This window comes from Castor canadensis, chromosome 4, assembly GCF_047511655.1.
Source record: "Castor canadensis chromosome 4, mCasCan1.hap1v2, whole genome shotgun sequence".
NCBI lineage: Eukaryota > Metazoa > Chordata > Mammalia > Rodentia > Castoridae > Castor > Castor canadensis.
In genome coordinates, this window is record NC_133389.1 from 150,308,979 (window position 1) to 150,322,852 (window position 13,874).

Consider the following 13,874-nt stretch of genomic DNA (forward strand, 5'->3'; position numbering starts at 1 on the left):
CTCGGCTGCGGGTCCCCGTGCCGGTCCCCTCGCGCTCGCCTCACCGTGGCGATGGCGGGCGGGGGCGACGGCAGTGGACACCGAGCTCCCTGGCCGCGGGACGAAGCGGACACACCGCGGCGTCCGGGCAGGAGGACCTCGGGGTCCGCAGGCGGCGGGCGGCCGGCCGGGAGCCGAGATTTGTGGGTTTCCCAGACGCGGAAACTACTTGACTTTTGCGCGTCTCGGGAGATCGCCCTGCTTGCCCGCACTCTGCCCGGTGGTCCACGCGTACTGCAGACCTAGGGTCGAAGGACCCAGACTTCACCTCCACTGAAGCCTCCCAGCTTTGCGAGTGGAGGTTTCCAGTGCTTAGAGGAATTGAGGGTGTGTGTGGTGTGTGTGTGTGTGTGTGTTGGATGAGCATTTGGGTTCCCAGCAATCCTGGTTTCAGATGCCAAGGTTTTGGAGACCTGACACTTTCGTTAAAGATGCTTTCTGTACAGCATTTTCCTGAGTGCATAACAGCGTCTGTAGCTGAGAACTAGTGAAAACCCTGGAACTTCAAACACGGCTTCTTTCTTTCCTTACATAAAATGATAGGTGTAATGTTTTCAACCTCGTTATTTAAAAAAAAAATTAAGACTATTAAAGTCTCAACCCCCTTACAAACCTACAGCAGACTTTAAGAAAAAAACAACTCGAAAATTTTAGAACCTGTGCAAAGAAAGAGTTTTTATGTCTGTATTTGAAAGAGTAAGGTCGTGTGACCTTTATAACATCGTTTTATTTTGTCTTAAAGGAACAATTCACTGCTACTCTGATTTTGTTTTCCAGAGATTAAGCAGATGTGCAATATGGCAGGAAAAAGAAAGGACAGGAAGTCAGAAATAGAAAAAGAGTATTCAAGTAGTAAAACCAATATTTTGAAAGACAATCTTAAAGTTGCCTTCTGGATAAAGTGTTTTATAGGCCTTATGAAAGTGTGTTACTTAACCAGAAAGCAACGTGTTGTGTAGATGGATTCAGTCTTACAAGTATCTGAACTGATTTACAGTATCTGTGTGTGGTGTTTGTTGGATCTTTAACAGGGAAAGATCAACCTTGGGAATGATTTTCTGTGTGGACAAGGCAAAAACTACTGCAGTCTCTGATTAAATTTTTGGAATAAACTCAAGCTGGCTTAAAATCTTATTTATGAAGCACCAATACAGAAAACATCACATTCTGTGTCTGTGTGGCTTTAAACACACACATGCACAAAACATACAAACTAGACACCACCTCCAAGGGATAATTTGCATAAGAATACAATCACTTGAATGCAGATGTTTAGTAAAAACTGAACATCTGGGAAAGGAATGTCATAATTGGCAATTTTCTTTATCTCTGAAATATTAAATGATTTCCTAAGAATCAGTTTAGTTAGTGTGATCATTTAGATGGGCAAAATGATCAATACTTTCTTAATCGTTTTGTTTTAAGAAGTCCCTGGAGGAAAATCTTCATTTGTTAGTTTTTCTGTTCACACTGGTTTTCAAGTGGCCATTGTGAAGAGACAGGTCTCTCTGCTTGTGAAGCTGCCCCACCATGTCAGCAGTGATGAAGACAACAACATACTTAAGCCACACCTTGGCAGTCTTTGAAGAGTCTTACTGGTCACCTAGAAGCCATCTATAGGGCATGTAAATGGTAATACTTCCCATCAGAAGGTTTTTTTATTAGTTTCTCAGTCTATGATCAGAAAATTGTGCTGTCGTTAACAGTAAGTGTTCATATTGTTTGTGTGTTAGAGGTGCATAGGTGGTCTTTGTTCCATTACCTTTGTACAATTTCAATCAAAATCTTCCCAAGTGAACCAGGACAAGAACTTTTGGTTACAGTTTTGATAAGGTGGAAGAAGTAGAAGCTGCTCCTAGTAAGATTTAAGCTGCCCCCACCCGTCTTGCCACATGACAAGAGTGGAGTATGTTTTGTATGCCTCAGTAAAGTGTTCTGTGATATCGCCTTCCTACTCATTTTCTACAGTGTTTTTACTGGTATTTGATGTTGATCATTGAACCTTATGGTTGTAACTTCTGTACATATGACTATAGTTTTTATGACACAGAACATAAGGGCAGATATGTCATATGGACGGATTTAAGTGATTGGTTCTGTATTTTGTGCATAATTCACCTAATCAGTTCAGTCTAACACTGTTCCACCTTAAAGTGTAATCACACAATTAAAATTGGATTTTCATTATACTAACAGTTAAAAAAAAACCAGTAAATGTAATTATAGAAGAAAAACATACCTCCTTTTCTTCCCTTTTTTGAAATAGTCTGCTACGAAGGTGATATTATCTTGACACATCAAAATGGCGAATTTGGAGTTGTGATACTTGTTATGTAAATAGGCCATATGTTGACCTTCTACTGAAGTATATTCACTCACTGTTGCAGTACTGGGTAGGATCCCCTAAGTATCATAGCTGAGAAAAATAACATGTAAAGATGTATCTAGCTATCTGTAAAAATCATTTCCATTCTTTTTAATAACTAATGTCTTTTGTGTGTGTGTGTGTGTGTAGTTTGAACTTAGGGCCTCATGTTTGCTAGGCAGGCACTCTACCACTTGAGCCACTCTACCAGCCATAACAAAAAAGTTCTTAAATGTGATCTGTCCTTACATCATACAAACCTTTAGCTCTAGTAATGCAGATTCCATTCCATTTTATCTGCTTACTTAAATGACTTTTCCTGGTGGGTGTCCCACTCTCAGGCTAAAGGCTACAGACCTGATAACAAACATTTCATGTTCTCTGCTAAAGTTTCTTTGATGATAAAAAGACTTTCCATTTTATTACGCTTTTAGGGTTTTCTGATCACCCAGACTGGACGTCTAGGAACCAACCACTCCTGACTTTTCTCATTTTTTTTCCCTCTGAGAAACTGCATCAGTCCTGTTAAGTTAATCCTTCCATTGTAATAGTTTATCCAAGGGCTAGCCCCTGTGTTTCCTTTTCATTCTTCACTCCCCCTTAGAGCCCAGGCCCTCAGCCACCCCTGTTTGCTAACGATGATTACAGTCCTCTACATCCTGGTCTCTGTAATTGAATTTTCCTACTCTGTGCACCACAACAACCTCCTAAAATGCTGTGTCTGAGAACTTTTCCAGGGATGTCTCCCCAAAAGGCTGAGTTGAACTCGGGTTCAGCTGACTCTAAAGCTAATATAGATGTTCCCCAACTGAGGATGGCTACTTAGAATTTTTAAACTTTATAATAGTGCTAAAGTGATAGTCCGTAGAAAGCGTACTTTGATTTTCATCTTCTCCTGGGCCAGTGATGTGCAATGTGACAGTCTCTTGTGATCCTGGAAATGGCAGGCAGCCCCTGCTTCTAGGTAGCCATGGGATCAGAAAGGGAAAAAAAAACCCAGATACTCTATACAGTGTACTGTGTTGCCAGTGGGTTTTGGATACAGGTGTCAGTAACATGAGATATTAAACACTTTGTTATAAAATAGTTGTTGTGTTAGCTGATTTTGCCCAACTATAGGCTAATATAAGTGTTCTGAGCATGTTTAAGGAAGACTGGGCTGAGCTATGATTTCAGCAAGTTAGGTTCATTAAATGCATTTTCGACTTAAGACATTTCCATCTTATGATGGGTTTATTGGGAGCTAACCTCATAGTTAGTTGAGGAGCAACTGAAGTTCACATACTTTCCATGGTTCTTCCCAGCCCTTTTGCTTTTGGCATAAAGTCCAACCTCAACCTCTCAACTACGAGGTTTTAATGTACCTCATAGTCTTGCCCATATTTAACTTATCAATTTTATTTTGTACTTCTTTCCAACATGAACCTTGTGTTCCTACTAGCTAGCTCTCACTGCCGTTCTAAGATGACATGCTCATTTTTACTTGTACCCCTTTCCTTATGCTCTGCCTTTTAGGATGCCTTTTCCTTTGTTCTGTGACCTAATGACATTCATCAAGTTCAAGCCCTGATCTCCTTACTTTCACTGGTTTCTTCCTCTTCTGAGCTTTTATCTGCCTTGTTCTTTAGACCCTTAGATCCTTTCTTGCACTGTTGAGTTCTTGCTTTCCTAACTAGATTTGAAATTCCTCCAGGGTACTGAGGGACCTTCTGTTCTATCTTTGTGACCCCTGGTCACAGTATGCACTTGATAAGTACGCCTGTAGAATGAATAAGCTAGAAGGGGGATTTGTTTTAAATGATGGGCTTTGATATTGTCACTGTGCTGCTCACCAGTGTATTTTGAGAACCTAGCTCACAGTCTGACACTGAGTCATGACCTCAATAAATATTTGTTAACATCGAAATTAATGTTGACATTGGATAACAGGGACAGCATTTGAAGGAGGCATCTGTCAAGGAGTTTTTCCTCTTTTTCTTCTGAGGTTCTAATCATCCTCTCCATTCATCAGCTGTAAGAATTCTGAGGACTCGGCATTTCCCAGAGTTGAGATAATGATGGAGTCTGGCAGTTATGAGTTGGAGTTAAGAAGGCTGTAGTTATTTTAAGGTGGAATGATGGGTCCCTGTAGTGAACAAAAACAAAAGCATCAGGCTTGATGCCAGTGTTTTATACATGAAACAATTAGGCTAAAGTTATCAGTTATGTACAAGTTCAGTTAATCAACCTTGAAATTCCAGACCATAGTGCAGGCTTGCCCAACCTTTTCATTTAACAGCATCCCTTGTAAATTGAAAAAACCATCTGGGGGATCCATTTGAGGGTGAAATGTGAGATAGGAAAGTTTGCCATGTCTATCATGTTGTATGCAAGACAAAATCTAATTCTTCAAACTTGTAAATTATTTTATACAAGGTACCACTTCTTCTGATGAGTAGTCTAGCAGGAAAAATAACCATGCATCCCAGAAACAAAAGTCCAAGAGAATTCCGAGGGAAAATTTCCTCCTCTTCTGGGGGTGAGGGTGGAGGTGGAGGAGACCTTCCTAGATTTAGTTGTTTGATCTGATTATTTATAGGATTTAGATAAAATTTCAGTAGCTAGGAATATGCGAATAGGAGAAGGATGACTGGGGTGAGGTAGGGAGGGGAGTATTGAGTTCCAGGGTTCTATTTTGGCTCTAACATCAGCTCTCTGTTATTGGACTGCTATTTCTAAGCTAAAACCCAGATGGAACTTTTCTGGGCACTGGTGATCTGCAGTGTTCAATAATGGAACCTGCAGTAATTGTGTGTGAGGTCAAGTGCTGAACTGACCGTGACATAAAGCACAGAATGAATCTTGTAAGCAGTAAAACCAGTGTGCTCTGGGATAACACCCAGCTTGCTTAGAATGCTCCTGTATAATGGATGCCACTGAAGGCTGACACTTTTACAGTAACTTAAGTAATGAGAAGTCTACACCAGATTATGGTCCCAAGCAGCCAAGCATCTGTAGGACACTGCCCAGAGTCTCTCGTGGAGCTCAATAAAATAAGTAAAAATACTAGAAATACAGAATCCTCAACTGATTCTGTAGAGCTACCTCCATGAACTGTAATATTATGACCAGTGGGTATAAATTCTAGTAAGATTTTGGGGTCAGTATAAGAAAAATTGTCATATTATGGATTGTGCTATTTCAGGAGATGGTAAGTCTCCATCAGTAAGTATGTATAAGCATAGGCTGTGATAGGCAATGTCTTATTTTATTGCATACCTTTTTATTATTTCAGCCTCAAGTTATCCTTATTTTACTAAAAATGAAGCCCACCTAGAAAGGTTTGTAGCTAGGAATTTGTAGAGCAGCTATCAAACCCAGACAGCTTGAGGCCAGAGACTGCCCAAGTACTATGATGAAGAAAGGGTACAAACATCTAGTAGTCATTTGGATTTTATTTTATTTATTTATTTATTTATTATTTATTTTTTTGCAGTACTGGGACTTGAACTCAGGGCCTTCACCTTGAGCCACTCCACCAGCCCTGTTTTTGTGAAAGCTTTTTTTCGAGATAGGGTCTCATAAACTATTTGCCTGGGCTGGCTTCGAACCATGATCCTCCTGATCTCTGCCTCCTGAGTTTCTAGGATTACAGGTGTGAGCCACTGGCACCTGGCACATCATTTGGATTTTTAAGGTCCCTTCCTATCACTAGGCTTCATTCTTTAGGAGCAAGATGCTAATTGTGGCAAAGCACTAATTCATTGTTAGCAGCACCCAGTTCCTAGAGATTCAGTACAAATTTAATACAATCATCATCGTCATAGTTATCATTTATTGATCACTCACAGTGAACTGGCAAGGAGGAGGTTATGTACTCAGGAAAGTTACAGAACTCAGTTGAATCTGAAAAGAAAAGTGGCAAATGAATTTTTGTGGATCTTGATCCCCAAGCTCCTGCTTTTTCTTACACCACCCTGTGAGCAATGCATAGTGACAGTGAACATATGACCTATCAGTTTGTCCAGACATGCACCAGTCAAAGAAGCTACCAACTACAAACTACACTGTGGCTGGTACAGCTGATCAGCATAGTCCCAGGTAATGTTTAGATGAAGCCCAAAGTTGTGCAAAAGGCTTGTTAATGTACCAACCTCACAGAACCAGAGTCCTAGGAAACCTAGTAAATTCGTCTTGTGTTCAACATCTATCCGATGTTATACATGTTATGTAGGACTTTTCAAGAAAAAAAAAGCTTTCATGTAAACTTATAACTGTTAGTCCTTTTTATTCATGGATTCCCTATCCAAGGGTCAATCAATCACAGATGGTAAATATTAACAAAAGTTGTGTCTGTTACTTACTATTCCCTAAGCGATACATTACAACAACTGTATTCTGTGTAGTACATATATAGCGTTAGGTATTGCTGGTGATCTAGAGATAATTTAAAGCATACAGGGGGATATGTGTAGTTTCTGTTTAAATAATAGGCCATTTTATGTAAGGGACTTGAGCATTCATGAACTTTGGTATCTGTGGGGGTCCTGGAACCAGTCTCCTGCATTAAGGAAAAATAGTTTTACCACAGTAATGTTTCATCTTTTTTTTTTTTTTTTTTTTAAATAAATGTTAGGGTCGTCTTCCCCACTCTTTTTCTTCCCTTTCTCTTTGTCCTCTCTGAGGTTGATCCTTATGGATGCCATCCCCTTCTTGCTTCTTCTGGAACCCCTTATCTTCAGAGTCTCAACCAACCTTTTCTTCCAATGTATACAAGTGTAAATCTTTTTCACCCTTTATACAAACAGAAAACAAGACAAACAAAATCCCATTGGCCTCTTCTTAGTCTGGTTGTTCATCTTATTTCTGGTCTTAGAAGCAGCTCCTGATAGGACAGGTCCTCATGCATTGGCCATACCTCCTCCCCTTCCCTTCACCTCCACTCTCCACAGTCCTTCCTGTACACTCATAACATCGGCTTTTGCCCTGTGAAACACCAGGTCTGTTGTTAAACAGGATTCTCTTCTGATTCTTCATGTGGTGCTAACTGATCACTCGCTGCTCCATGAAAACTTTACCCCCCTGTTTTCTGAGTCATCCTTCTTCTTTGGGTTTTTGTCTCTTACCCAAGTATTCTGCTTTAGATCTCTTTGTGGGTTTCTTTCCTCCTCTCAAACATCAGTATCCCCAGTTTCAGTTTCACTCTTTAATTTTCCCTGAAGCAGCTCACCTGTGGTTTGCTCCTGCTACCACCTCTGTGCCACCGATACTTAATCTTAGGCATCCAATCAGGAATGCTTTTCTGACATCTGCTTCAGGTACCTTCATCTCAATGAGTTTACAACTCTACTTCTCCAACTCCACACCAGCATATCTTTTTGTGTTCTCTGTCTTAATTAATGAAACTCCCCTCATCACGTTTAAAATCTAAGAGTTCCTCTACATTCATTTTTCTTTCTCAATCTCTACATTTTCTTGGCAACTGAGCCCTGTAGAGAACTGTCTTTTCAAACTCTGGAATTGGCCCTCTCCTCTGTGTACCATTACCACCATTACTGCCTTAATTCAGGCCTCAGGAGTATTATAACAGCTCATAACTGGTTGCTCTGCCTTCCATCTGGCCTGTCTCCAATCCTTTCCTCATGCTGCTGCCTTTCTCAGAGACTAATCTGATCATGACTCTGCTTCCTAAGATCCTTCACTATGGTCACTGCATCTCCAGGATGAAGTCTAAGCTCTCTGTCCTTGCATAACAGCTCCTTTGTGAGCTCCCTTCAGGTGTGTATCACAGTCACCTGTGACAATCCTGGGCCCAACTGTCTACCCCTGCCTGTAACATCCTCACTGAAGGAAACAAGTTAGTATAGGAAAGACTCTATGGGAGGGCTGGGAATAAAAGAGAACATAGAGCTGTGCTGTACAGTACCATAGTCACTACTGCTTGTGGCTGTTGAGCACTTGAAGTATGGCTAGTTCAAAATGAGATGTGCTGTAAGTGTGAAAGAAGACCTTGTTGGGGAGGGGGGGCTGGCAGTGTGGCTTAAGTGATAGAGCACCTGCCTAGCAAGCATGAGGTCCTGAGTTCAAACCCCAGAACCACCAAAAAAAAAAAAAAATCTAAAAAGAAGAATGTAAAATATCTCATTAATATATTTTAATTTTGATTACATGCTGAGGTAGTAAGGTTGGATATCATCCGTAAAATAATACATTATTAAAGTTAATTTTTCACAGTTTTAGCATAGCTAGTAGAAATTTTCAAATTACCTATGTGGCTCACAGTACAGTTCTATTGGACAGTATTATTACAGAACATCTCATTCCCAGGAGATGTGTCCTGTACAAATCAAGCCCATGAGCCTTTGGAATGATTAAGTCAGCCCTATAGTACAGAGAAGCAGCAGTTGTTCAGTTTCTCAAATCCAGAGGTATAAAGTGCTTTAGATAAGATTTAGAATTAGAGAGACAGATTCTGAATGAAACAGCCAGGAGTCATACATATAATGTGCAGTGTGGAAAGCACCATTAAAGTACAGTGTCTCCCCAGGCCTCAGCAGTCACTATTAGAGTGAGAAGCTAGAATTCTTATGGTGTGGCAGAGGAAGCATATGAGATGTAAAGGAAGAGCAAGAGAAGGAAAAGGAAAATCCCATTCCTGGGAGCCTCCTGTTTGTGAGGTAACTAGGTGAAATGCTAAAAGCTAGGTGTCTGAGACCCTTTCTCCCATCCTGCATTGATTCTTCCCAGTTTGTTAAATCCCATTTCCCCCACTGTATAGCTCTGAGGTCCTAAGCAAGTTAATAAATCAGTGGGTCTTGAGTCAATTATATGCACACCATATAGTCGTTGTGCACTAAACAAAATGATGTGCAAAAAAGCTGAGAAGTGCCTTAAGTCACTGAGGGTAGCCATCTGTGCATCAGTTGGCCCAGAAGGGTAAAAGGAATGGTATGTGAGCTATTAGAAGGATCCAGAAGGTAGGGTGTTGTATGCAATGAGCTGTGCTGAGCTTTATGTGTTCATAGTGAGAAAGCCAACCAGTGATCAAAAACCAGAGCTTATCAGTTTGGAACAGAAGGGAGAAACTCCTGGAGGAGGTGATGGGAGGAAACCAAGACAATCAAGAGAAAACTTCAAATGTTATGCTAAGTGTTTGCATGATTCCATTTATTTGAAATGTCAAACAAGGCAAATCTATAGAGATGGGAAGCAGATTAGTGATTGCCTAGGATTGGGAGTGAAGACAGAGACTCACTGCAAAGGAGCAGGAAGGGTTTTTTTGGGGGAGATGGAATCGATCTATAGTTGGATTGAGGTGATGGTTGCAGTACTATAAATGTACTAAGTCACTGAACTGTAAACTTCAAATAGATGAATTTTATGGTATGTAAATTTATGCTTTAATAAAACTGTTAACTCCCACTGTTCCAGCTGTGGGGGATGGGACTCATGCTGCTACAAATCCCTACCCCCCAAAAAGAGATTAAATTCAGAGGATTAGATTCCAAGGAAGTCTAAAATAGGCAGCATGACTCTGTTAAGCCCTAAGGTTCTGAGAAGAACCTCCTCCCTTCTTAAGTTCAACCTAAGCCGTGGGTTTTATTTGCTTTACATCATGAGCATTGTATAAGGTTTTGGTAAAGGGAGAAGTTCTTAGGCTAAAAAATAAAAAAGTCATATATCTATAGAAAACGGCCTGAGAGAGTTGTAACCACCTTGTGTGGTTGTTTCTCCTTTGTGTGCAGGATCTGGGATGGGCTTGGGACCCTTTACGAGGGGGCCTTTTGTACCTGTACCTTTGCAAGGTTTAATGACTTGCCATTGGTTTGACCATGTGTTTTACTCACAGCCTTGTTCTTGGGTATTTTCACTTTGTGGGTTGGATTCTTTATTCAGGAGTCCATGCTTTGAGTCCTTGAGTAGGCATCCCAGGTCATCTTTCATTAGGTTCCTGTCATCTCCCTCCAAGCTTTCTTGGGAAGACAGCATTGCCTCTGAGCTTTAGATCTGAGGCTGAATCACTGTTTCTTTCTTCCAGGCTCCTTCAGTACTGACACCTACCAGCAATGTTCAAAGAATTTAGTAGATTATTTGTGAGACTGAAGAATTTGCCTGCATACTGTCTGTATTAGTTGTTTTTTGTTACAGTAACAAAATACCTGAGGCAATTTAAAGATTTTATTTGTTTATTTACGGTACTGGGATTTAAAACTCAGGGCCTCCAGCTTGCTAGCCAGGCACTTGTTCTCCCACTTAAATCATGCCCCCAGGCCTGTTTGCTTTAGTATTTTTCAGATAGGGTTTTGTGTTTTTGCCTAGGGCTGTCTCTGATGGCAATCCTTCTGCCCATGCCTCCCATGTAGCTGGGATCATAAGTGCACACAACCATGCATGGCATTTTGGTTGAGATGGGATTTTGCTTACTTCCCCCCCCCCCCCGTCGGCTGGCCTCAAACTGTGATCCTCTAAACTCAGCCTCCAAAGTGTCTGGGATTACAGAAATGAAACACAGTACCTTGCTCTAAAGATTTATTTAGTTTACAGTTTTGTAGGCTGAAAGTTCAAACTGCATAGCATCAGCTCTGGTAAAGGCTCCATGGCAGATGGCAGAAGTATAGATAGGAGGAAGTGATCAATCTCAAAACAGGAAGCCAGAGAGAGACTGGAGTACCATAACCCCTTCTACGTGTGTGCCCCCAATGACCCAAGGACCTCCCAGTAAGCCCCACCTCCCAGCATTGCCCCTCTGAGGACCAAGCTCCCAACACACTGTGAGAGACAGGCTGTGGGACTATCTAAACTATACCATTGTCTCTTCCCTGGTTCCAGACCCCTCACACTGGTTCCAGACCCCTCCAGACTGGCTGCGCACTGGTCTGTGGGTCCATTTGTACTATATGTGCAACTTGGAAAGAAAAGGGGAAGACAAGTATAGAACTCATTTTCATAAATTGTGATACATCTATTTCTTTGTCACCAGTAGGAAGGCTGGTCTTACTTGTGGATGAAAGGGATGACTGCTTTTATGGAATCATTCCAGAATCCACACTACTCAAAAGTATATTTAAGATGTCAATAGTTTCTCTTTCTTGCTGTCTAACATGTAGAAAGCCCACATTATAAGATCTTATTTTCTTTCCTATAAACAGTGTGGTTTGAAAGAAAAAGAAGTTACAAGCATTGACACTTGAAAAACCTGATTTTGACTCCTGTAGTTGACTGGCTAAATGAACTTGATCAAGTAGTTGTTTTTTCCATTTTTATTAAAATATATTTGTTGTGTGTGTGGGGGGAGAATTCATTCTGACAATTCCAAATAGCCTTACATTATACACATTGGTTCACCCCACCATCTCCCCCTCATCATCTCCCCACCCCACAAACCCCTCCTGTCCCACTTAAAGCAATTGCAAGAGGTTTCATCGTTCTAGTTCATATGTGTATATAAAGGTCATCAACCTATTTCCTCACCTTCATCTCCTCCATGCACCCTCCCCCTCCCATAAGTATTCCCCGCCCCCGCCCCCCCCACCGTGTTCAAGTTGTTTACTGTTTTGTTATGACTAAATAAGATGACATGTAAAGTGTCCAGCACTAGGGCTTCAAATGCAAGTGCTGCAGAAGTGGTAGCTTAAACTTATTAAGCATATGCTCCTTAGGTTGAGTAATTAAATAGTTCCTGAGACTGATAAGGAAGAGAATAAGAAATCCAGACCACACCGCTCAGATTTTACCCATTCACTGGTGAAAAAGAACCAGAAGTTGCCTTCGCATTTTGCCTAAGTTCAGTGCTGTCTAATGATTTGCATTTGTGAATATATTCATCTGGGATTCTGGGTACAATGTGAAGCTATGGGGGGGCGGGCAGGAGAGCCTATTTTCATCCTCTGCCAGGATACCATAACAATAAGCAAAGCAGGTTTTTGAATCTCTGAATAGTCAGGTGCACTGCCGTCAAAATAAACTTTTAGTTCTATTCTTTGCTGATAAATTACAAATAAAGGAAGTCACTAAAATACCCTGAAAAGGAAGATTCATATACAAATTAGGCACCAGGGACAAATTTTTTACACTTATTTTGTTGGAGCCAGTCTTTCCTAACTGTGGGTGTTTGGGAAGTTCTTTTGTTTGAGTCTTTGTTGCCTACAAGGTGAGAAACACTTTAGTACACTAAGGAGGGACGATTTTGATGAGAGGCAACATTGTTGTCAATGTGGGCTGATTTCATACATTACAGTGATTGCTAGCCCCTCACTGAGGAAACCTTGCTGAAGCGCTGTAAGTAGCAGTGAAGTAGTCCAGTCTGATACACTGCCACTGCTGATGGACAGGTGTTTATTATAGGAATGTGGGCAGTCCTGTACTCATTATAGGGTAAAGTGGAAGATGTGATAATGGCTACTGTGACTGCTAATGTCCTGATCTAGCTGCTCTTTGACCTGGATTCAGTGCACAAACGGCTTCTGACTTTTCTTGGCTCTTGATGCAATTGGTTACCTCACTGTAATACCACAGTCTCAATATAGTATCATATCAAAGTTGGGAACAGTCCAGGAGAAAATGTAAACATGTTGCCTCAAAAATTAAAACTAAAGGCCTTTAAAAATATTATTTAGTGCGCTTTCTGGCATTGAGTATGTAAACTCATTTATTGTTCTGATGGTCCCTGAGCAAGAACTGTTTTGGCTGCAGTGGATGGTGTCAATGAAGGCTTCCATTGCAACACTAATTTGTAATTTCCAGACTTCTGTAGAATTTTACCTTCTGGATTCTTTTGGATTGCATTTAAATATACAGTTTTTTCCTCATTTATTAGGGCAAGGCATATTTAGATATTGCTTACATAAATACACTAGAAGCATCTTCATGAAAGTTACTAAGAAGAAGTTAGAAGCATAGAATGTGAACATTGGTAAAGGGTAGTGGACAGTGTGGACTAATGTCCTACCACATAAAGGAATCCCTTCCATTCTCAGTTGCCCAGTATCCCAGTTGCCATTCGAACCCAGTCAGGAATGAAGAGTTTACAGTTTAAAGATGCCAAGCCAGTCTAATGACAGTAGTCTGCAATGTTCCTGGATCTTAAGCATCTTTAGATGTGGGCCTTGTCTTATTTGTGATTGCACCAATCCTCGTCATCTAGCACAATAGGATAAAAATATTTTGGAAATGTCTTCATCATAGTGCACTGAAATCTGCTTCCACACAGCATCCCCATTGGGCTTCCATACTCCCTTCTCCATACCACAGAATAAATAGGTGCTTTCTGTCAGGCAGGTAGCTTTTCCAATATTTGACCACAGTGATGATAGCTTCTACTTGAAGACTGTTCCTTTCAGGTTATTTGGTCTCAGTTGTCAACCAGTATCTCTCACCCTGCTAACACTTTTCTAAGCCCCACCATGCTGTCCATTCCCTCTTAAGATGTGGCACTTTGAACTCAACACCCTAGGCCTGAGTCCCCTGAGAAGTAGAAAATACAGGCTTCTGT

At 41.0% G+C, this 13,874-nt stretch overlaps 1 protein-coding gene across 6 annotated transcripts in view; it reads left to right on the plus strand.

Moving 5' to 3' along the window:
* Positions 1–13,874, plus strand: part of Spats2l (spermatogenesis associated serine rich 2 like) — a 160,910-nt gene that overhangs the window by 1,455 nt on the left and 145,581 nt on the right. The gene's annotated exons all lie outside the window — the stretch shown is intronic.